The following is a 26,470-nucleotide window of genomic DNA, read 5'->3' as shown; positions in this document are numbered from 1 at the left end:
GCCCTGTCGGTATTATTTTTTGGATGAAAAAGCGGGAATTTGTTAGTGAATACTCCCTCCATCTCGGTCACTTGTTATTCTTTGGTTTTGACACAAAGACCAAGAAAAGTGGAGAGGGTCAATCTAGGTAGCACCGACATGGACACGGACACAGACACGACACGGACACGTGACACGGCATCCCATGAAATTTAGGACAAGGGACACGTTATTTAAATTTAATAAAATATATATTTTGTAGTTATATATGTGTGATTTTACTTTTGAAAAAGTATTTGATATTAAATTTAAATAAATGAAGGTATAATTTGACGTTAAATATAACTTATTCTCATTTTTAAAACCAAAAACCAACTTATAATCAATCTATTTCGGCATCTCATTATTTGTCTAAAGAACATCATTTGCTCACCAAATTCAACCATATAACAATTCACGTCATTTACCTTAAATTCAACTTTCCGTTTGAAGGTGTATCCAAATACCATGGACACGGCTCAAAATACCATGGACACGCGTCGGACACGTGCCCAAATAAAAGATGAAAGTTAGACACGGCTTTACTGTGTGTCCGATACGACACGTTTTGACGTGTGTCCGACGAGTGTCGTGTCTGACACTGGTTCCGACACGGGAACACCGATTAGGAGGAGTGTTTGTGCAACCTAGGGGTCAATTACTAAATGACATGTGAACCAAATTGAGTGTAAATGATCAAATTGTACGTCAAATGCTTTTCTAAAATAGAAAGGATAATAATTGACCGAGACACCAAAAAATAGAATCGGATACCAAATGAGCGGGACAGAGGGGGTACTTTTTATATGGACAATGCTAGGGCGTCACCCGGTAACACACTATCTTGACTCTTGGTGCCACCGTAACTAAAATAATCCAATAATAATAAATACAAAGATTAAACTGAAAATTCACGTGGTACCGGTGATGTTTGTCATTTGTACATGGTACATAATATTTTATGTTTTTGCAAAATGACAATGTTTAGGGGCGATATCGCATATTATTTGCCATTTTTGTCTTTGGCTAAATTGTTTGACAAAAAAATAGATTAAAATATCAATGAATTTACAAAATTATCGTCGATGGTACTCAAATTCTATATCCGCGGTGGTAATAAAATTGAAGCACTAATACATGTGATTAACCCTTGTCCAAGTTTAATTTATACACAAGTTGGCAATAATTATACAACTCTACAAGAAAAATCATGTTCTTTCGTGGTTAATTACTACATCAAAACCCTAGTTCTCGACTACGAACAAAGTGAAGATAGTCGCAAAAAGGCGTGCTTAAGTTGTTATATATCAGGCATTCACCTTAATTATGCTTGTAGTAGTAGTTGTTTTTACAACTTCATTGAACTAGAGGAAAACATTGATTAACCTTCTTTTAAATTTACATTATTATTTATCAAATTCTTGTACTCCTTCTGTATTGGTCATTTGTTTACCTTTAATTTTGGCAGAAAGATCGTGAAAAGAGGAGAAAATCAATTATTTGATGATAAATGGACTGAATAAATAAATAAATAAATAAATAAATAACCGGAATAGAGGGTGTACAACTTTTTATGTAATAATGTAAATGTGTTAAATAATCCGTTGACAAGGCAAAAGAAAATTAACCTTGTGATAGATGCTAAACTCGAAATTGTTTTAATACGATAATAATTTCTCAGAATTATTGGATTTATTACACGTTTTTAACAAAAAAAAAAATCTTATATAATAATACTTTTTAGTGTATTTTTAAAGTTTCCCGGTCCGACGATTAAGCTTTACTTGGATTTTCAAAAACCGTTTTAATCTTTATTCTCGATTTAAATTCTAAGTTTTTGTAAAAGAAATTCGGGCTTCAATTATAAAACCCATAAATTTAACTTGACTTGTGTATCCCTTTCACTTCCCATTTATGTTTTTCCACTTTTCCTTTTCTATAATTTCACTTTTTTAGTGTGCGACCATCCATAGACAGTTCTAAAGGATAACTCATGTCAGCCGACCCCAATCATTTAAGGACTAAGGCTCTGATGTTGTTGTTGTATTATAAACAGGGCTTTTACATTAACAAGCTATTTTAATTTTGTTTTTTGATGTATAATTATGTGATTCTCAACGGCGTTTTCATTCACTGGCCCAGACCATTGACTTAGCTTGATAAATACAGAGTATAATTTTAACTAACTTTGGTAACGAGTTACTCTTACGTAATATAATTTTATATTAATAAATTGACTTGGCTTAATTCAGGCTGATTACAGATCAAATTACGTAAATACCACATCATGTGAGTTTCATGTCATAACTTTATTGAGTTGGGTGTTAATTAATTGAGTTAACATCATTAATTTTTTTAATAAATTATATTTTTATTTAGATTATTAAAAAGTAAAAACTAACAAAATTCAAGCACTAGTAGTGTACGCGTGATTGACTTAGTCCCGAGTGTAAACTTATTAATGTGAAATAATTGTTTTATTCACGCCAACAAATTACACAACCCTAATAATTTCCAAAAAAAAATTCTACTGATTTACTTACCTAGTTGCTTTAGGACTTCCTTATTGTTGTCGGTAACGAGAACTCCTCGCCCAAGTAACAAAGCACATATATATATATAAACATAATCTTTCACTTAAAAACAATTGCAAATTATACATAAACAACACTAAAATCCGAGAATTTCATCAAAATCGTCATGGATAAAGTGAAAGAAAAAGACAACCTAAACATGAATAATAATACTACTAAGAGATTAATGAAGCTCAAAGATAATGAAGATACTAAGGTGCAATTATCGTACGCTCAACGATTGGAGAATTCAACCCGAAAGATGCAAGAAAGGTACAATCAAGCTAAAGATAGCCGGCAAAAAATATGCGTGATCGGGTTAAGTGATGCGCCTAACCCACGTGGTCGTGGTGAGACTATGGTCAAGAAGGTATTACCTAATGGTGTTAGAAAGCCACTGATGTCTAACGTAAAGCGTACCTCAAGTTGTGTCAAAGATGGAGGCGTAAGAAGAAATTATCAAGGGTATGGCGGCATCAAGAGTAACAAATCTAACAATAATGGAACTTTTGTGTTGTCGAAGAAACGGGATGAACTGAATGAAAAGAGGAGATTGAATGAGGTATACAAATTGTCCTATGCTGAAAGGGCAGAGATGGTGAAGAGGAAGTTGCAACAAGGCTATGATCAATGCGAAGAAGAAAGCCGTAAGAAGACGTGTTTCATTTGTTAGATGGAAGCTCTGAAATTTGGTCGCTAATTGGCTTTAGCGACTAATTTATGAAACATTAGCGACTAACTGAGTTGGTCGCTAACTAGCCTTTTCCTTGTAGTGTTAATTGATCAATATCTTAACTATGCTTGAAATAGTTTTTTACAACGAATAAGGGATATTAAAGAGGACAAAAATGTGTATACCTCATTCATAAAGAAACATAGATCAAGGGGAGTAAGATAAATATAGGATATTAATCCCACATTGACGAAGAAACGTAGATCATGGTAAGAGCTAAGTATAAACTAGTATTCTTCAACTGTAAGAAAATCCACGCAGCCATGCATTGAGCACAAAGCGAACTATTCTTTCGCCTTTTACTAAAGAATACCGTGTGCTCGTTGTTTATAAGTGGCATACGTTAATTTTTAGAAGAAGCTCCTTCATCGGCGCTTCCAGCAATTCAAGTGCAATTTTGTTTATTTGTTAATTGTGTTTTCGGCCTTCAGCCCCTTAATTTTCATTTGTCACATATCGACATGAAACAAAAGAAAATTAGCCTCCTAGAAGATGCTAATATCATAATTCTTCTGCATTATTATAAATAAGGTTGCAATCAACATATTTAGTAGCCTAAAAGTACAACTCATGGCCCTAATCCTCTCATTATGAGGACAATAATGATACCTCTTCTTAGTGGTATAAGGAATACAATACAATAGCGAGTTTTTAAATCGCCATTTTAGTTTTATTATTGAGTATTATATTATACTCGTAACTAATAATTTTAAGGAGCAATTGTTCTAACAATAGGACTTCCTACGCCTTTCTCATTCCCGTGATTTTAACCTTGCTTCTCCCACACGCAATAATTAGCTCCATAGGTAGCAACTTTGAAGTTTGATGGAATGAGATTGCGAGGTCATTTCGGTTCCGAGCTTGATTATAATCTTTCCATCGATCATTGCAACGTAGAGATCGGCGTTCACGCCATTATATTGACATTACTTGCTTCCGTTATACCATTTCTCGTCCCCATCGAACTCAATCGTATAATTTCTTCCTTCAAACCCCACTCAAGAAATGATCATAGAATCGCTTAAGGAAACAATTTCTTCTAATTAGATATCTTAAATTTATTGGTAATTGTATGTGATGATGCAAAATAGGAAGTGCGTATATAACAAATATGTTAAGTGACTTACGATAGATGGGGTTCCAGGGTGCGTGAGAATATATGCGTAGCCTTGCATAACTTTGTCGGACGGAAATGCCCATAGCCTTTGAGTGGATCCGGTATCATGGTTATCAATAAAAGTTACTGCATTTCTAGGCATTATTCCAATAAGTCCACTAGGCCTACCATTTGAGTCTTTTAATCTCCACAATTCTCCTTCAACGGCTGCTTGAAGAATGCCCTTAGTAGTGAAATCAAAGGCATTAATAACACCCCCACCCGCAGCCTGAACCCAACCTGCTAACTCGTTCCTTGGCCCGTCTTGGTTGTAATCAGGCTTACCATCCGGGTCATAGTGTATAGCCGAGTCCCATAGTTCCCCAACGGCAAAATTAGGTGAAGTTTGTTGCATGTAAAGTTTGGTAATGCTAGGTGCATATCCCTTGACAAAATCAAATCTCCATCCACCATCAAATCCAATTTCGGTCTTCAACCAATTCATCCAATCGATTAGCTCTTTTTGGACTCTTGGGTTAAGGTGATCGATATCTGGAGCCGCTCCATACCCGGCTCCAGTGTCTAAATTCCCGCTACCATCTGAGTATTGAGTGTCGTCCCTACATATGGCCCATGGACCCCAATCTAGACGATCATCGGGCGTGCCTCCTTCAAAGATGCAATAGATTCCCCTTCCATCTTGTTTGTCAAAGACATCTATGATTTATTACGATATCGCCTACCGATTTGATCCCTTTTTGATGTAAGGAGTTGATCAAGCTCTTCAACTCGGTCTCACGTCCATACCTTGAGGCGTCAAGATCATATAATCTACCAGGCAAATATCCTGAAATTCAAGACAAATGTGAGTTAGTTTAGTTTAAACAAACGTCTCGACTCTCGAGTGCACTCAGTAACATAAAATCAAAGTTGTCCGAGAAGGTAAACAAATGATTGAGTCGGTAATTTGGAAGACTAAAAATATATACCTTGAGGAGAAACAGAATGAGAAGGGGGAGGAAGCCAGACATGGGTGACTCCAGCTCTGGCCAAATCATCAACCGAGTTTACCAAAGAATTGTAAAGTCCTCCTTGCGTATGGTATGACTCCCAATTGAATCCCTACACATTACAATGCAGAATTAATGTAACTATTTCCTCAACCAACAAAAATAAATTAATCTAGTTAACCCAACATATTGAATTTCAAATGAGAATAATTTATGAATAATAAAGAGATTTTTTTGATTTTTTTCTAGTAAACTGTCCCATCTTGTTTAGCTTTGATTAAAATATACTACTCACAACAAATAAAAAGGTAAATAAATAATTGGGACAGGGGGAGTTGTAGCTAGTTCATTCCTCTATCTTCGAACCTCGGCTCACCAATGGAAATACTAATGAAGTTGAAGAGTGTATTACCCGAAATAACAATGTAGGCGTGACGAAGGCAAAGAGAAGAGAGAATAAGATGGTAAAGAAGCCAAGAAGATTGGTGATCCTAGAACTCTTCATCTTCAAACTCCGTGAATGGAACAATGAAGAAGAAGAAGAAATATGATGAAGGAAATGAATGAAGAATTAGGAACGTAAGGAGGGTTTTTATAGGCGAATAAAATGCATGCATGGTGAAATCGATAGAAAAATGTCACGTATTTCGAGTAAACGGAAGTTAGGTCGATAAGGTTTTTGAATAGCTCTCGTTACTTGACGATTCATTATTTGATCACAAATTGCAACTTTTGATTTAATGGAGTAAATAGTATAACAGATGACCCATACGGCCATGCTTTATCACATCACCACCCAACCCTATTTAATTTGAACACTTGCTATGTTGTATACAAAGTGTTGACGTCATAACCAACAATCATTTGTCAATCATATAGTGTAGAGGAGTTTTATGGTGAACAATGATCATTTTACGTTAAAAAGTGGTTTTAAAAAAAAGTAAAACTAGTCATTTTGTCACATTAAATTGTCATTTTTTTTACCTTGAAATGCGTCATTGTTTGAGTGGTTGTACCATACAATAATCTTGTAGTATATTAATAATTACTCCCTTTTATATTAGGTATCAAGTTTCTAAAAAAGCTTCATTTTATAAACTTTTTATTAAATTACTCCCCTCAAATGTTGTCAGGTCAAAAATTGCACCCATTTTCATTTACAAAGTAAAATTCTTAAAATCGTGAAATTACCATTGGGTCAATATTTAGACATCCTCCATTTCACTTGTCATTCTATCGATTTTTAACATTTAATCCCAAAAAATTGCCCTAATATACTTAAATTATGGAGTTGTGTCAAGGTGGGGAGTTGTTTGATCGGATTGTGGCTAAAGGGCAGTATAATGAGCGTGAGGCAACAAAGTTGACGATGAGCACTTTTGTTGGGTTGTTGAAACTTGTCATTCGTTGGGGGTTATTCATAGAGATCTCAAGCTTGAAATTTTTTTGTTTAAGAGCATTGAATTGGCGGGGATTCTCCCCTTCAATGTATCGACTTTGGCCTCTCTGTGTTTTATTAGCCAGGTGTTTATAAATATGTTGAAGTTTAATATAAATCCCCTATCTATTAAAAGAATAGGTGAACTCACTAATTTTCCCTTTAAAAATCATCTTTTTAAATAAGGAAGTTATTTATAATTTAATTGTATTCACTAAATAAAAAAATTAATAGTTATAATGTTTTTCATTATATAATTCTTTTCATTAAAATTAATCTTTTCATCAAATTATATAATTTTCACTAAACACTAAACTATAATATTTTAATTAAAATATAAATAATATTAAATCTTTATTGATACTATTATTTGAGAATGACATAACTCATACAGTCATACTACGCAAAATTATAAATCGTTTTGATTACTTTCATGGCAAAAAAAATTGAGAGAAACTGGAATCATTAGTTTTGTACTTTTGTGGTATAAAAAATAGTTTTTGATTACTTTCATGACAATTACGTTAGTGAGATACCACTATTAAATTACAGTTTAGTTTTACTTAGTATTCTTGAATAATTTTACTGTTAAGTTTTTTTTTCTCATATCAAATTATAATGACGTGAAATATGAAAAATTAATAAGTTTTTAAGTTAGTATGATTAAGTAATATAAAAATAAAAACTCTATAAATACACGCGCATTCATTGCGCGTGATCTAAACTAGTTGCGAATCAATTGACTTAAATGTAGTATTCCAATCATTTTAATTTTGTGTAACCCTTATTTCTTAGTACTTAGCCTTAATTTTTGGGTTTTAAACCCTTATTTCCAGATTTTTAAACCTTGGAGTTTTAACCCTAATTTCTGGGTTTTAAACACAACCCTAATTTTTGGCATTATAACCTTTATTTCTGGATTAGGAAACTCTAATTTTTCGGTTGTAAACCCTAATTACTGAAAATAAGATGAACAATCTTACCTTAAGCGGGGAAAAATATAAGAAGAGAGGAAAGTTGAAATGAATAAATGAATTGAATAGATGTATAAGGGAGAGAGAAGACTAAGTATATAATAGAGTAATAAGGGTAGTATCGTCATAAAATTAGGTTTTTAAACTAATAATTTGAATTTTGACGGAATATGTCAGCAGAATATAAAAAAGTGTGCAATTTTTTACCTCTTTTCATTTGAGGTAAGTAATTTAATAAAAAGAGTACAAAATGGTTTTTTTAGAGGAGTAATTATTAATTTACTCTTGCAAATATACCAAAGAGTATACATCATTAATCATTATGAGGTACTTCCTCTGTCCCGGTCATTTATTGTCCTATTTTATTTTGGAGTGTCTCAGTCAATCGTCGTCCTTTCTATTTTAAGAATTAAACTTGATGAACAATTTGATTATTTACACTCAATTTGACTCACTTTTCATTTAGTAATTGACCCTCTCCTATTTCAGTTTCTTGCCCTGTCGATATTATCTTTTGGATGAAAAAGCGGGAATTTGTTAGTGAATACTCCCTCCATCTCGGTCACTTGTTATTCTTTGGTTTTGACACAAAGACCAAGAAAAGTGGAGATGGTCAATCTAGGTAGCACCGACATGGACACGGACACAGACACGACATGGACACGTGACACGGCATCCCATGAAATTTAGGACACGGGACACGTTATTTAAATTTAATAAAATATATATTTTGTAGTTATATATGTGTGATTTTACTTTTGAAAAAGTATTTGATATTAAATTTAAATAAATGAAGGTATAATTTGATGTTATATATAACTTATTCTCATTTTTAAAACCAAAAACCAACTTATAATCAATCTATTTCAACATCTCATTACTTGTCTAAAGAGCATCATTTGCTCACCAAATTCAAGCATATAACAATTCACGTCATTTACCTTAAATTCAACTTGCCGTTTGAAGGTGTGTCCAAATACCATGGACACGGCTTAAAATACCATGGACACACGTCGGACACGTGCCCAAATAAAAGATGAAAGTTAGACACTACTTTACAGGTGCCCGACACGTTTTGACGTGTGACCGACGAGTGTCGTGTCTGACACGGGTGTCCGACACGGGAACACCAATTAGGAGGAGTGTCCGTGCAACCTAGAGGTCAATTACTAAATGACATGTGAACCAAATTGAGTGTAAATGATCAAATTGTTCGTCAAATGCTTTTCTAAAATAGAAAGGATAATAATTGACCGAGACACCAAAAAATAGAATCAGATACCAAATGAGCGGGACAGAGGGGCTACTTTTTATATGGACAATGCTAGGCGTGACCAGTAACACACTATCTTGACTCTTGGTGCCACCGTAACTAAAATAATCCAATAATAATAAATACAGTATTAAACTGAAAATTCACGTGGTACCGGTGATGTTTGTCATTTGCACATGGTACATAATATTTTATGTTTTTGCAAAATGACAATGTTTAGGGGCGATATCGCATATTCTTTGCCATTTTTGCCTTTGGCTAAATTGTTTGACAAAAAAATAGATTAAAATATCAATGAATTTACAAAATTATCGTCGATGGTACTCAAATTCTATATCCGCGGTGGTAATAAAATTGAAGCACTAATACATGTGATTAACCCTTGTCCAAGTTTAATTTATACACAAGTTGGCAATAATTATACAACTCTACATGAAAAATCTTGTTCTTTCGTGGTTAATTACTACATCAAAACCCTAGTTCTCGACTACGAACAAAGTGAAGATAGTCGCAAAAAGGCGTGCTTAAGTTGTTATATATCAGGCATTCACCTTAATTATGCTTGTAGTAGTAGTTGTTTTTACAACTTCATTGAACTAGAGGAAAACATTGATTAATCTTCTTATAAATTTACATTATTATTTATCAAATTCTTGTACTCCTTCTGTATTGGTCATTTGTTTACCTTTAATTTTGGCACAAAGATCGTGGAAAGAAGAGAAAATCAATTATTTGATGATAAATGAACTGAATAAATAAATAAATAAATAACCGGAATAGAGGGTGTACAACTTTTTATGTAATAATGTAAATGTGTTAAATAATCCGTTGACAAGGCAAAAGAAAATTAACCTTGTGATAGATGCTAAACTCGAAATTGTTTTAATACGATAATAATTTTCTAATTATTGGATTTATTACACGTTTTTAACAAAAAAAAAAATCTTATATAATAATACTTTTTAGTGTATTTTTAAAGTTTCCCGGTCCGACGATTAAGCTTTACTTAGATTTTCAAAAACCGTTTTAATCTCTATTCTCGATTTAAATTCTAAGTTTTTGTAAAAGAAATTCGGGCTTCAATTATAAAACCCATAAATTTAACTTGACTTGTGTATCCCTTTCACTTCCCATTTCTGTTTTTCCACTTTTCCTTTTCTATAATTTCACTTTTTTAGTGAGCGACCATCCATAGACAGTTCTAAAGGATAATTCATGTCAGCCGACCCCAATCATTTAAGGACTAAGGCTCTGATGTTGTTGTTGTATTATAAACAGGGCTTTTACATTAACAAGCTATTTTAGTTTTGTTTTTTGATGTATAATCATGTGATTCTCAACGGCGTTTTCATTCACTGGCCTAGGCCATTGACTTAGCTTGATAAATACAGAGTATAATTTTAACTAACTTTGGTAAAGAGTTACTCTTATGTAATATAATTTTATATTAATAAATTGACTTGGCTTAATTCAGGCTGATTACAGATCAAATTACGTAAATACCACATCATGTGAGTTTCATGTCATAACTTTATTGAGTTGGGTGTTAATTAATTGAGTTAACATCATTAATTTTTTTAATAAATTATATTTTTATTTAGATTATTAAAAAGTAAAAACTAACAAAATTCAAGCACTAGTAGTGTACGCCTGATTGACTTTGTCCCAAGTGTAAACTTATTAATGTGAAATAATTGTTTTATTCACGCCAACAAATTACACAACCCTAATAATTTCCAAAAAAAAATTCAACTGATTTACTTACCTAGTTGCTTTAGGACTTCCTTATTGTTGTCGGTAACGAGAACTCCTCGCCCAAGTAACAAAGCACATATATATATAAACATAATCTTTCACTTAAAAACAATTGCAAATTATACATAAACAACACAAAAATCCGAGAATTTCATCAAAATCGTCATGGATAAAGTGAAAGAAAAAGACAACCTAAACATGAATAATAATACTACTAATAAGAGATTAATGAAGCTCAAAGATAATGAAGATACTAAGGTGCAATTATCGTACGCTCAACGATTGGAGAATTCAACCCGAAAGATGCAAGAAAGGTACAATCAAGCTAAAGATAGCCGGCAAAAGATATGCGTGATCGGGTTAAGTGATGCGCCTAACCCACGTGGTCGTGGTGAGACTATGGTCAAGAAGGTATTACCTAATGGTGTTAGAAAGCCACTGATGTCTAACGTAAAGCGTACCTCAAGTTGTGTCAAAGATGGAGGCGTAAGAAGAAATTATCAAGGGTATGGCGGCATCAAGAGTAACAAATCTAACAATAATGGAACTTTTGTGTTGTCGAAGAAACGGGATGAACTGATTGAAAAGAGGAGATTGAATGAGGTATACAAATTGTCCTATGCTGAAAGGGCAGAGATGGTGAAGAGGAAGTTGCAACAAGGCTATGATCAATGCGAAGAAGAAAGCCGTAAGAAGACGTGTTTCATTTGTTAGATGGAAGCTCTGAAATTTGGTCGCTAATTGGCTTTAGCGACTAATTTATGAACATTAGCGACTAACTGAGTTGGTCGCTAACTAGCCTTTTCCTTGTAGTGTTAATTGATCAATATCTTAACTATGCTTGAAATAGCTTTTTACAACGAATAAGGGATATTAAAGAGGACAAAAATGTGTATACCTCATTGATAAAGAAACATAGATCAAGGGGAGTAAGATAAATATAGGATATTAATCCCACATTGACGAAGAAACGTAGATCATGGTAAGAGCTAAGTATAAACTAGTATTCTTCAACTGTAAGAAAATCCACGCAGCCATGCATTGAGCACAAAGCGAACTATTCTTTCGCCTTTTACTAAAGAATACCGTGTGCTCGTTGTTTATAAGTGGCATACGTTAATTTTTAGAGGAAGCTCCTTCATCGGCGCTTCCAGCAATTCAAGTGCAATTTTGTTTATTGTTAATTGTGTTTTCGGCCTTCAGCCCCTTAATTTTCATTTGTCACATATCGATTACTGAAACAAAAGAAAATTAGCCTCCTAGAAGATGCTAATATCGTAATTCTTCCACAGTAATTCTTCTGCATTATTATAAATAAGGTTGCAATCAACATATTTAGTAGCCTAAAAGTACAACTCATGGCCCTAATCCTCTCATTATGAGGACAATAATGATATGTAACACCCCGTATTTTAATAAGTTGGATAAAATTCTTTTAATTGCTACTTTATATTTAATTACGTTGGTTAACGATTTATATATTTATTTTCTTAGCTAATTAATTAATTTCATTATAATTCGTTACGTTAAATTTAATAATCGTTAATAAGTTCTTTTAAAAGTTAGCTCGAGTTTGTTTAGTTGACTTTTTATGGGTTCATGTAAATAGTTTTATTTATTTAATAACTTTTTGTTCCTTGCTTATCTTCCCTTAACGCCATTTGATAGTACTCTTTCTTGTGAGGAATATTGACCTTGGTTGGAAATTCGACTTTTGAGGAGATTGTTTGTGTTTGACCCTTTCCTGGTTTTGAGAGGATTTGATGATGGAAAGACTTAGGTAAGGTGATGAGACATACTTAGTGATTCTTATACCTAGTTCCTTGATAAAGTGAGTATAATTGATTGGTGGATTATTTGTGTTAGGAATGAGTTGCCTATGTAATTAAAAGTTATAGAACTTGGCTTTGTTGTTTATGTTTGGGGATTTGACAAGTTAGGAGTACAAGCGTAGCTTTTAAAGTAAAACAGAAGGGAGTTTAGAAGGAGGATAAGCACCAAAAGATTAAGAATAAGGCGAGATACAAAAAGAACGAGAAACATCTTCAAGGAAGTAGAAGCATTCTTCAAAGATTGAACAAACCTTCAATCCTCAGCAAGGCACTAAATCTTGATCTTCGTAAAATATAAGTGTCCTTTCAATGGAACGGAGATACTCTTGGCGATCACTTAAGAACATCAATATTCCAATTCAAAGACATAAAAATACATTTTTACACCAACAATTGATAAAACTAATTATCAGACGTCTCCAATAACAAGTTTTAACACTAATTGACGTTAAAACCAGTGAAAAACATTAAAATATTTTCAAAACCTTTAGTTCAATTTTTTTTTATATTAAGGGTAATAACTCTATTAGCTATAGATAAGCTCACGGTCATTGATCCAAGAACGCAACAATTATTAAATGACAATCAACAAACAGGTTAGTACCTAACAAAGAGCAAACACAAAGAGACTACAACATAAGGTCCTAAGTCTACCCATCTTACCCATCTCTCAAGTTTATTATTTTAAGGTGACTCATATGTGGTTGAAGATGAAGAGTAATTTTGGGTTTTAGAAGCTTTCTCAAGTTTATTGCTTGTCTCTTTGCTAGCTTAAGGTAACTATTCCGAGTTACTCGACGAATTAATGTCACATTAGTAGTTGATGTTGTGTTTGTTGTTTGATAAGTGTTTAGGTGATTGATAATGTATTACTTTCGTTTTTCACATGATAGAAATCGGAAATAGCATGAGAATAGTATTGCGATAAAATTTGTGATTTGGGCCAAAGTAGGCCAAGACTCTGAGCTGGGCCAGATTGACCGAACGAGTTTGGTCAAACTAGGTTTAAACCAGTCAGCCTCGATTTGACCGATGACCCGTCGCGGGACTCGGGTCGAGGGTTTGTCTTTGAGGTGAGATTGGATGTTTTATGTTATGCCTTGATATTTGTAATTATCATTTCACATGTTGGTTGTTGGATGAATTGGTTGCCTTATACTTGAGTCTTGTTGCCTCTTTGCCATTTTAGCTTGTTCTCATGAATTATGAGATTAACGGTTAGCTGGAATTTGGATATTGTTGGATTGTCTGCTGAATAGACATTTATATAGCCTTTCACATGATAGAATGTTAGCATTTATGTGGGTAAGTTGGACTCTTTGCCCTTTTATGGTTAATTGGGTATCCTACTTGTCTTGTGTGGTGTGGGCTAAAGTATTCAAGCTGGGACTAGCTGGGACTAGGTCCTAGGTGAGTATTTCGGCCTTCATCATAGATAGGTCTTTATAGTCTTTGACGAGTATATGTTCACTGCTTAATAGCCTTTGTGTTCCTGACTTGGTGGGTTTATATCCAAGTTGGGGCATGACCTCGTTACTTATTTTGAGAGTAAGTGGTCAGCTTAAGTACTAGCCAACACTTTGGTGGACTTCTTAGGGTACTCACTTTGTTTTAGAAAAATTGTGGGTCTTGGGTGCGGTGGTGTGTATCCGCATGTCTAGGTCTGCGCAGATTTTAGGCTAGGGTTGTGTTGTGTCTTGGCCATGTTTTGATAGAACCTCTGAGCCAAGATACCGGTTCGATTACCTTCCCTACCTCGTGGTATAGACTCGAGTTACAGAGTGACTATTGACCGTACTAAGAACTTATGCCTGTCTTTGATATATTGCCCTTTCTTGTTTGATGATTTTATGAATCATAGAAGGTGAGATGCAAGCCGGCTATGGTTGATAGAGTTTGGATTCCTGGATGTTATGTGATTCACATGATAGTGTAGTATGAGTCGGTCTAGTATTCACATGCTAGGACTATGGGTTGTTATATTGTTGTTCACATGATAAGCACGATTGTCTAGCATCTATATGCTAAAGCTATGTGTCATTCATATTCATATTCTTATGTTTACATGTTATATTAATTATGACATTTCGTGGCTGGGAGAACTCGGAGTTACTTCCCACTGACTGTGGCTTTCGTATTTGTATAAAATGCGAATGACAGGTAGGTGATGCATATATGGGGTACATGGACGAGCTAGCGAGCAAAGTAACCTTGGGACCTAGATTGGCTTTATTTTATGGTGACCCTTAAACACTTTTTATGTCACATACATTTTAGGGACATATGTCTCCCTCTTTACATTTGGTTGTATAATTTGCTATTCGCGACTTTAGCGATGGTTAGGTTATGAAACTTCTAGTTAGACCTTGTATGTTTGACACCTTCCAATTTGGATATCTTTATAACAGGTTCAGGTTTTAAAAATTACAGGTTTTTACCCAAATGAACCTATTACAAACATATCCATGCAGTTTTATTCTAGAATTACGTGTTTACTTTTCCGCAATAAATGAGGGTGTCACATGATACCTCTTCTTAGTGGTATAAGGAATACAATACAATAGCGAGTTTTTAAATCGCCATTTTAGTTTTATTATTGAGTATTATATTATACTCGTAACTAATAATTTTAAGGAGCAATTGTTCTAACAATAGGACTTCCTACGCCTTTCTCATTCCCGTGATTTTAACCTTGCTTCTCCCACACGCAATAATTAGCTCCATAGGTAGCAACTTTGAAGTTTGATGGAATGAGATTGCCGAGGTCATTTCTGGTTCCGAGCTTGATTATAATCTTTCCATCGATCGTTGCAACGTAGAGATCAGCGTTCGCTGCCATTATATTGACATTACTTGCTTCCGTTATACCATTTCTCGTCCTTACTGAACTCAATCGTATAATTTCTTCCTTCAAACCCCACTCGAAGAAATGATCATAGAACTGCCAGAAGGAAACAATTTCTTCTAATTAGATATCTTAAATTTATTGGTAATTGTATGTGATGATGCAAAATAGGAAGTGCGTATATAACAAATATGTTAAGTGACTTACGATAGATGGGGTTCCAGGGTGCGTGAGAATATATGCGTAGCCTTGCATAACTTTGTCGGACGGAAATGCCCATAGCCTTTGAGTGGATCCGGTATCATGGTTATCAATAAAAGTTACTGCATTTCTAGGCATTATTCCAATAAGTCCACTAGGCCTACCATTTGAGTCTTTTAATCTCCACAATTCTCCTTCAACGGCTGCTTGAAGAATGCCCTTAGTAGTGAAATCAAAGGCATTAATAACACCCCCACCCGCAGCCTGAACCCAACCTGCTAACTCGTTCCTTGGCCCGTCTTGGTTGTAATCAGGCTTACCATCCGGGTCATAGTGTATAGCCGAGTCCCATAGTTCCCCAACGGCAAAATTAGGTGAAGTTTGTTGCATGTAAAGTTTGGTAATGCTTGGTGCATATCCCTTGACAAAATCAAATCTCCACCCTCCATCAAATCCAATTTCGGTCTTCAACCAATTCATCCAATCGACTAGCTCTTTTTGGACTCTTGGGTTAAGGTGATCGATATCTGGAGCCGCTCCATACCCGGCTCCAGTGTCTAAATTCCCGCTACCATCTGAGTATTGAGTGTCGTCCCTACATATGGCCCATGGACCCCAATCTAGACGATCATCGGGCGTGCCTCCTTCAAAGATGCAATAGATTCCCCTTCCATCTTGCTTGTCAAAGACATCTATGATTTATTACGATATCGCCTACCGATTTGATCCCTTTTTGATGTAAGGAGTTGATCAAGCTCTTCAACTCGGTCTCACGTCCATACCTTGAGGCGTCAAGATCATATAATCTACCAGGCAAATATCCTGAAATTCAAGACAAATGTGAGTTAGTTTAGTTTAAACAAACGTCTCGACTCTCGAGTGCAATTCTGTAACATAAAATCAAAGTTGTCCGAGAAGGTAAACAAATGATTGAGTCGGTAATTTGGAAGACTAAAAATATATACCTTGAGGAGAAACAGAATGAGAAGGGGGAGGAAGCCAGACATGGGTGACTCCAGCTCTGGCCAAATCATCAACCGAGTTTACCAAAGAATTGTAAAGTCCTCCTTGCGTATGGTATGACTCCCAATTGAATCCCTACACATTACAATGCAGAATTAATGTAACTATTTCCTCAACCAACAAAAATAAATTAATCTAGTTAACCCAACATATTGAATTTCAAATGAGAATAATTTATGAATAATAAAGAGATTTTTTTGATTTTTTTCTAGTAAACTGTCCCATCTTGTTTAGTTTTGATTAAAATATACTACTCACAACAAATAAAAAGGAAAATAAATGATTGGGACAGAGGAAGTTGTAGCTAGTTCATTCCTCTAGCTTCGAACCTCAGCTCACCATTGCAAATACTAACAGAAGTTGAAGAGTGTATTACCTGAAATAATAATGTAGGCGTGACGAAGGCAAAGAGAAGAGAGAATAAGATGGTAAAGAAGCAAAGAAGATTGGTGATCCTAGAACTCTTCATCTTCAAACTCCGTGAATGGAACAATGAAGAAGAAGAAATATGATGAAGGAAATGAATGAAGAATTAGGAACGTAAGGAGGGTTTTTATAGGCGAATAAAATGCATGCATGGTGAAATCGATAGAAAAATGTCACGTATTTCGAGTAAACGGAAGTTAGGTCGATAAGGTTTTTGGATAGCTCTCGTTACTTGACGATTCATTATTTGATCACAAATTGCAACTTTTGATTTAATGTAGTAAATAGTATAACAGATGACCCATGCAGCCATGCTTTATCACAGTCACCACCCAACCCTATTTAATTTGAACACTTGCTATGTTGTATACAAAGTGTTGAAGTCATAACCAACAATCATTTGTCAATCATATAGTGTAGAGGAGTTTTATGCTGAACAATGATCATTTTACGTTAAAAAGTGGTTTTAAAAAAAAGTAAAACTAGTCATTTTGTCACATTAAATTGTCATTTTTTTTACCTTGAAATGCGTCATTGTTTGAGTGGTTGTACCATACAATAATCTTGTAGTATATTAATAATTACTCCCTTTTATATTAGGTATCAAGTTTCTAAAAAAGCTTCATTTTATAAACTTTTTATTAAATTACTCCCCTCAAATGTTGTCAGGTCAAAAATTGCACCCATTTTCATTTACGGGCGAAAATTCTTAAAATCTGACGAAATTACCATTGGGTCAATATTTAGACATCCTCCATTTCACTTGTCATTCTATCGATTTTTAACATTTAATCCCAAAAAATTGCCCTAATATACGTAAATTATGGAGTTGTGTCAAGGTGGGGAGTTGTTTGATCGGATTGTGGCTAAAGGGCAGTATAATGAGCGCGAGGCATTAAAGTTGACGATGAGCACTTTTGTTGGGTTGTTGAAACTTGTCATTCGTTGGGGGTTATTCATAGAGATCTCAAGCTTGAAATTTTTTTGTTTAAGAGCATTGAATTGGCGAGGATTCTCCCCTTCAATGTATCGACTTTGGCCTCTCTGTGTTTTATTAGCCAGGTGTTTATAAATATGTTGAAATTTAATATAAATCCCCTATCTATTAAAAGAATAGGTGAACTCACTAATTTTTCCTTTAAAAATCATCTTTTTAAATAAGGAAGTTATTTATAATTTAATTGTATTCACTAAATAAAAAAAATTAATAGTTATAATGTTTTTCATTATATAATTCTTTTCATTAAAATTAATCTTTTCATCAAATTATATAATTTTCACTAAACACTAAACTATAATATTTTAATTAAAATATAAATAATATTAAATCTTTATTGATACTATTATTTGAGAATGACATGACTCATACAGTCATACTACGCAAAATTATAAATCGTTTTGATTACTTTCATGGCAAAAAAAATTGAGAGAAACTGGAATCATTAGTTTTGTACTTTTGTGGTATAAAAAAATAGTTTTTGATTACTTTCATGACAATTACGTTAATGAGATACCACTATTAAATTACAGTTTAGTTTTACTTAGTATTCTTGAATAATTTTACTGTTAAGTTTTTTTTTTCTCATATCAAATTATAATGACGTGAAGTATGAAAAATTAATAAGTTTTTAAGTTAGCATGATTAAGTAATATAAAAATAAAAACTCTATAAATACCCGCGCATTCATTGCGCGTGATCTAAACTAGTTGCGAATCAATTGACTTAAATGTAGTATTCCAATCATTTTAATTTTGTGTAACCCTTATTTCTTAGTTCTTAGCCCTAATTTTTGGGTTTTAAACCCTTATTTCCAGATTTTTAAACCTTGGAGTTTTAACCCTAATTTCTGGGTTTTAAACACAACCCTAATTTTTGGCATTATAACCTTTATTTCTGGATTAGGAAACTCTAATTTTTCGGTTGTAAACCCTAATTACTGAAAATAAGATGAACAATCTTACCTTAAGTGGGGAAAAATATAAGAAGAGAGGAAAGTTGAAATGAATAAATGAATTGAATAGATGTATAAGGGAGAGAGAAGACTAAGTATATAATAGAGTAATAAGGGTAGTATCGTCATAAAATTAGGTTTTTAAACTAATAATTTGAATTTTGACGGAATATGTCACCAGAATATAAAAAAGTGTGCAATTTTTTACCTCTTTTCATTTGAGGTAAGTAATTTAATAAAAAGAGTATAAAATGGTTTTTTTTAGAGGAGTAATTATTAATTTACTCTTGCAAATATACCAAAGAGTATACATCATTAATCATTATAAGGTACTTCCTCTGTCCCGGTCATTTATTGTCCTATTTTATTTTGGAGTGTCTCAGTCAATCGTCGTCCTTTCTATTTTAAGAATTAAACTTGATGAACAATTTGATTATTTACACTCAATTTGACCCACTTTTCATTTAGTAATTGACCCTCTCCTATTTCAGTTTCTTGCCCTGTCGATATTATCTTTTGGATGAAAAAGCGGGAATTTGTTAGTGAATATTCCCTCCATCTCGGTCACTTGTTATTCTTTGGTTTTGACACAAAGACCAAGAAAAATGGAGAGGGTCAATCTAGGTAGCACCGACATGGACACGGACACAGACACGACACGGACACGTGACACGGCATCCCATGAAATTTAGGACACGGGACACGTTATTTAAATTTAATAAAATATATATTTTGTAGTTATATATGTGTGATTTTACTTTTGAAAAAGTATTTGATATTAAATTTAAATAAATGAAGGTATAATTTGATGTTAAATATAACTTATTCTCATTTTTAAAACCAAAAACCAACTTATAATCAATCTATTTCAACATCTCATTACTTGTCTAAAGAGCATCATTTGCTCACCAAATTCAAGCATATAACAATTCACGTCATTTACCTTAAATTCAACTTTCCGTTTGAAGGTGTGTCCAAATACCATGGACACGGCTTAAAATACCATGGACACACGTCGGACACGTGCCCAAATAAAAGATGAAAGTTAGACACTACTTTACAGGTGCCCGACACGTTTTGACGTGTGACCGACGAGTGTCGTGTCTGACACGGGTGTCCGACACGGGAACACCAATTAGGAGGAGTGTCCGTGCAACCTAGAGGTCAATTACTAAATGACATGTGAACCAAATTGAGTGTAAATGATCAAATTGTTCGTCAAATGTTTTTCTAAAATAGAAAGGATAATAATTGACCGAGACACCAAAAAATAGAATCAGATACCAAATGAGCGGGACAGAGGAGGTACTTTTTATATGGACAATGCTAGGGCGTGACCCGGTAACACACTATCTTGACTCTTGGTGCCACCGTAACTAAAATAATCCAATAATAATAAATACAGTATTAAACTGGAAATTCACGTGGTACCGGTGATGTTTGTCATTTGCACATGGTACATAATATTTTATGTTTTTGCAAAATGACAATGTTTAGGGGCGATATCGCATATTCTTTGCCATTTTTGCCTTTGGCTAAATTGTTTGACAAAAAAATAGATTAAAATATCAATGAATTTACAAAATTATCGTCGATGGTATTCAAATTCTATATCCGCGGTGGTAATAAAATTGAAGCACTAATACATGTGATTAACCCTTGTACAAGTTTAATTTATACACAAGTTGGCAATAATTATACAACTCTACAAGAAAAATCTTGTTCTTTCGTGGTTAATTACTACATCAAAACCCTAGTTCTCGACTACGAACAAAGTGAAGATAGTCGCAAAAAGGCGTGCTTAAGTTGTTATATATCAGGCATTCACCTTAATTATGCTTGTAGTAGTAGTTGTTTTTACAACTTCATTGAACTAGAGGAAAACATTGATTAATCTTCTTATAAATTTACATTATTATTTATCAAATTCTTGTACTCCTTCTGTATTGGTCATTTGTTTACCTTTAATTTTGGCACAAAGATCGTGGAAAGAGGAGAAAATCAATTATTTGATGATAAATGAACTGAATAAATAAATAAATAAATAACCGGAATAGAGGGTGTACAACTTTTTATGTAATAATATAAATGTGTTAAATAATCCGTTGACAAGGCAAAAGAAAATTAACCTTGTGATAGATGCTAAACTCGAAATTGTTTTAATACGATAATAATTTCTTTAATTATTGGATTTATTACACGTTTTTAACAAAAAAATCTTATATAATAATACTTTTTAGTGTATTTTTAAAGTTTCCCGGTCCGACGATTAAGCTTTACTTGGATTTTCAAAAACCGTTTTAATCTTTATTCTCGATTTAAATTCTAAGTTTTTGTAAAAGAAATTCGGGCTTCAATTATAAAGCCCCTAAATTTAACTTGACTTGTGTATCCCTTTCACTTCCCATTTCTGTTTTTCCACTTTTCCTTTTCTATAATTTCACTTTTTTAGTGTGCGACCATCCATAGACAGTTCTAAAGGATAATTCATGTCGGTGACCCCAATCATTTAAGGACTAAGGCTCGATGTTGTTGTTGTATTATAAATGGGCTTTTACATTAACAAGCTATTTTAGTTTTGTTTTTTGATGTATAATCATGTGATTCTCAACGGCGTTTTCATTCATCGCCAGGCCATTGACTTAGCTTGATAAATACAGAGTATAATTTTAACTAACTTTGGTAAAGAGTTACTCTTATGTAATATAATTTTATATTAATAAATTGACTTGGCTTAATTCAGTGATTCAGATCAAATTACGTAAATACCACATCATGTGAGTTTCATGTCATAACTTTATTGAGTTGGGTGTTAATTAATTGAGTTAACATCATTATTTTTTTAATAAATTATATTTTTATTTAGATTATTAAAAAGTAAAAACTAACAAAATTCAAGCACTAGTAGTGTACGCGTTGATTGACTTTGTCCCAAGTGTAAACTTATTAATGTGAAATAATTGTTTTATTCACGCCAACAAATTACACAACCCTAATAATTTCCAAAAAAAAATTCTACTGATTTACTTACCTAGTTGCTTTAGGACTTCCTTATTGTTGTCGGTAACGAGAACTCCTCGCCCAAGTAACAAAGCACATATATATATATAAACATAATCTTTCACTTAAAAACAATTGCAAATTATACATAAACAACACTAAAATCCGAGAATTTCATCAAAATCGTCATAGATAAAGTGAAAGAAAAAGACAACCTAAACATGAATAATAATAATACTAAGAGATTAATGAAGCTCAAAGATAATGAAGATACTAAGGTGCAATTATCGTACGCTCAACGATTGGAGAATTCAACCCGAAAGATGCAAGAAAGGTACAATCAAGCTAAAGATAGCCGGCAAAAGATATGCGTGATCGGGTTAAGTGATGCGCCTAACCCACGTGGTCGTGGTGAGACTATGGTCAAGAAGGTATTACCTAATGGTGTTAGAAAGCCACTGATGTCTAACGTAAAGCGTACCTCAAGTTGTGTCAAAGATGGAGGCGTAAGAAGAAATTATCAAGGGTATGGCGGCATCAAGAGTAACAAATCTAACAATAATGGAACTTTTGTGTTGTCGAAGAAACGGGATGAACTGATTGAAAAGAGGAGATTGAATGAGGTATACAAATTGTCCTATGCTGAAAGGGCAGAGATGGTGAAGAGGAAGTTGCAACAAGGCTATGATCAATGCGAAGAAGAAAGCCGTAAGAAGACGTGTTTCATTTGTTAGATGGAAGCTCTGAAATTTGGTCGCTAATTGGCTTTAGCGACTAATTTATGAACATTAGCGACTAAGCGAGTTGGTCGCTAACTAGCCTTTTCCTTGTAGTGTTAATTGATCAATATCTTAACTATGCTTGAAATAGCTTTTTACAACGAATAAGGGATATTAAAGAGGACAAAAATGTGTATACCTCATTGATAAAGAAACATAGATCAAGGGGAGTAAGATAAATATAGGATATTAATCCCACATTGACGAAGAAACGTAGATCATGGTAAGAGCTAAGTATAAACTAGTATTCTTCAACTGTAAGAAAATCCACGCAGCCATGCATTGAGCACAAAGCGAACTATTCTTTCGCCTTTTACTAAAGAATACCGTTTGCTCGTTGTTTATAAGTGGCATACGTTAATTTTTAGAGGAAGCTCCTTCATCGGCGCTTCCAGCAATTCAAGTGCAATTTTGTTTATTGTTAATTGTGTTTTCGGCCTTCAGCCCCTTAATTTTCATTTGTCACATATCGATTACTGAAACAAAAGAAAATTAGCCTCCTAGAAGATGCTAATATCGTAATTCTTCCACAGTAATTCTTCTGCATTATTATAAATAAGGTTGCAATCAACATATTTAGTAGCCTAAAAGTACAACTCATGGCCCTAATCCTCTCATTATGAGGACAATAATGATATGTAACACCCCGTATTTTAATAAGTTGGATAAAATTCTTTTAATTGCTACTTTATATTTAATTACGTTGGTTAACGATTTATATATTTATTTTCTTAGCTAATTAATTAATTTCATTATAATTCGTTACGTTAAATTTAATAATCGTTAATAAGTTCTTTTAAAAGTTAGCTCGAGTTTGTTTAGTTGACTTTTTATGGGTTCATGTAAATAGTTTTATTTATTTAATAACTTTTTGTTCCTTGCTTATCTTCCCTTAACGCCATTTGATAGTACTCTTTCTTGTGAGGAATGTTGACCTTGGTTGGAAATTCGACTTTTAAGGAGATTGTTTGTGTTTGACCCTTTCCTGGTTTTGAGAGGATTTGATGATGGAAAGACTTAGGTAAGGTGATGAGACATACTTAGTGATTCTTATACCTAGTTCCTTGATAAAGTGAGTATAATTGATTGGTGGATTATTTGTGTTAGGAATGAGTTGCCTATGTAATTAAAAGTTATAGAACTTGGCTTTGTTGTTTATGTTTGGGGATTTGACAAGTTAGGAGTACAAGCGTAGCTTTTAAAGTAAAACAGAAGGGAGTTTAGAAGGAGGATAAGCACCAAAAGATTAAGAATAAGGCGAGATACAAAAAGAACGAGAAACATCTTCAAGGAAGTAGAAGCATTCTTCAAAGATTGAACAAACCTTCAATCCTCAGCAATAGGCACTAAATCTTGATCTTCGTAAAATATAAGTGTCCTTTCAATGGAACGGAGATACTCTTGGCGATCACTTAAGAACATCAATATTCCAATTCAAAGACATAAAAATACATTTTTACACCAACAATTGATAAAACTAATTATCAGACGTCTCCAATAACAAGTTTTAACACTAATTGACGTTAAAACCAGTGAAAAACATTAAAATATTTTCAAAACCTTTAGTTCAAATTTTTTTTTATATTAAGGGTAATAACTCCATTAGCTATAGATAAGCTCACGGTCATTGATCCAAGAACGCAACAATTATTAAATGACAATCAACAAACAGGTTAGTACCTAACAAAGAGCAAACACAAAGAGACTACAACATAAGGTCCTAAGTCTACCCATCTTACCCATCTCTCAAGTTTATTATTTTAAGGTGACTCATATGTGGTTGAAGATGAAGAGTAATTTTGGGTTTTAGAAGCTTTCTCAAGTTTATTGCTTGTCTCTTTGCTAGCTTAAGGTAACTATTCCGAGTTACTCGACGAATTAATGTCACATTAGTAGTTGATGTTGTGTTTGTTGTTTGATAAGTGTTTAGGTGATTGATAATGTATTACTTTCGTTTTTCACATGATAGAAATTGGAAATAGCATGAGAATAGTATTGCGATAAAATTTGTGATTTGGGCCAAAGTAGGCCAAGACTCTGAGCTGGGCCAGATTGACCGAACGAGTTTGGTCAAACTAGGTTTAAACCAGTCAGCCTCGATTTGACCGATGACCCGTCGCGGGACTCGGGTCGAGGGTTTGTCTTTGAGGTGAGATTGGATGTTTTATGTTATGCCTTGATATTTGTAATTATCATTTCACATGTTGGTTGTTGGATGAATTGGTTGCCTTATACTTGAGTCTTGTTGCCTCTTTGCCATTTTAGCTTGTTCTCATGAATTATGAGATTAACGGTTAGCTGGAATTTGGATATTGTTGGATTGTCTGCTGAATAGACATTTATATAGCCTTTCACATGATAGAATGTTAGCATTTATGTGGGTGAGTTGGACTCTTTGCCCTTTTATGGTTAATTGGGTATCCTACTTGTCTTGTGTGGTGTGGGCTAAAGTATTCAAGCTGGGACTAGCTGGGACTAGGTCCTAGGTGAGTATTTCGGCCTTCATCATAGATAGGTCTTTATAGTCTTTGACGAGTATATGTTCACTGCTTAATAGCCTTTGTGTTCCTGACTTGGTGGGTTTATATCCAAGTTGGGGCATGACCTCGTTACTTATTTTGAGAGTAAGTGGTCAGCTTAAGTACTAGCCAACACTTTGGTGGACTCCTTAGGGTACTCACTTTGTTTTAGAAAAATTGTGGGTCTTGGGTGCGGTGGTGTGTATCCGCATGTCTAGGTCTGCGCAGATTTTAGGCTAGGGTTGTGTTGTGTCTTGGCCATGTTTTGATAGAACCTCTGAGCCAAGATACCGGTTCGATTACCTTCCCTACCTCGTGGTATAGACTCGAGTTACAGAGTGACTATTGACCGTACTAAGAACTTATGCCTGTCTTTGATATATTGCCCTATCTTGTTTGATGATTTTATGAATCATAGAAGGTGAGATGCAAGCCGGCTATGGTTGATAGAGTTTTGATTCCTGGATGTTATGTGATTCACATGATAGTGTAGTATGAGTCGGTCTAGTATTCACATGCTAGGACTATGGGTTGTTATATTGTTGTTCACATGATAAGCACGATTGTCTAGCATCTATATGCTAAGGCTATGTGTCATTCATATTCATATTCTTATGTTTACATGTTATATTAATTATGACATTTCGTGGCTGGGAGAACTCGGAGTTACTCCCCACTGACTGTGGCTTTCGTATTTGTATAAAATGCGAATGACAGGTAGGTGATGCATATATGGGGTACATGGACGAGCTAGCGAGCAAAGTAACCTTGGGACCTAGATTGGCTTTATTTTATGGTGACCCTTAAACACTTTTTATGTCACATACATTTTAGGGACATATGTCTCCCTCTTTACATTTGGTTGTATAATTTGCTATTCGCGACTTTAGCGATGGTTAGGTTATGAAACTTCTAGTTAGACCTTGTATGTTTGACACCTTCCAATTTGGATATCTTTATAACAGGTTCAGGTTTTAAAAATTACAGGTTTTTACCCAAATGACCTATTACAAACATATCCAT

At 33.9% G+C, this 26,470-nt stretch overlaps 1 long non-coding RNA gene, 3 other non-coding genes and 2 pseudogenes across 4 annotated transcripts; 4 read left to right on the top strand and 2 right to left on the bottom strand.

Annotated features, from left to right (window-relative positions):
• Positions 1-3,499: 3,499 nt before the first annotated feature.
• On the bottom strand, positions 3,500-6,429 carry LOC141613036 (alpha-amylase-like; annotated as a pseudogene).
• On the top strand, positions 3,584-3,701 carry LOC141615563 (U5 spliceosomal RNA). The gene has a single exon (XR_012529979.1). It is a non-coding gene; the product is annotated as a U5 spliceosomal RNA (small nuclear RNA).
• Positions 6,430-11,902: 5,473 nt separating the features above from the next.
• Positions 11,903-12,020, top strand: LOC141615611 (U5 spliceosomal RNA). The gene has a single exon (XR_012530023.1). It is a non-coding gene; the product is annotated as a U5 spliceosomal RNA (small nuclear RNA).
• A 1,367-nt stretch (positions 12,021-13,387) lies between these two features.
• On the top strand, positions 13,388-26,420 carry LOC141612764 (uncharacterized). Its single transcript, XR_012529192.1, has 3 exons — positions 13,388-13,478; positions 24,694-24,780; positions 26,165-26,420. It is a non-coding gene; the product is annotated as an uncharacterized LOC141612764 (long non-coding RNA).
• On the bottom strand, positions 14,900-17,279 carry LOC141612763 (alpha-amylase-like; annotated as a pseudogene).
• LOC141615749 (U5 spliceosomal RNA) lies at positions 23,202-23,319 on the top strand. Its single transcript, XR_012530152.1, has one exon. It is a non-coding gene; the product is annotated as a U5 spliceosomal RNA (small nuclear RNA).
• Positions 26,421-26,470: the final 50 nt, after the last annotated feature.

This window comes from Silene latifolia, chromosome 11, assembly GCF_048544455.1.
Source record: "Silene latifolia isolate original U9 population chromosome 11, ASM4854445v1, whole genome shotgun sequence".
Taxonomy (NCBI): Eukaryota; Viridiplantae; Streptophyta; class Magnoliopsida; order Caryophyllales; family Caryophyllaceae; genus Silene; species Silene latifolia.
This window is presented reverse-complemented; position numbering and strand designations above follow the sequence as displayed.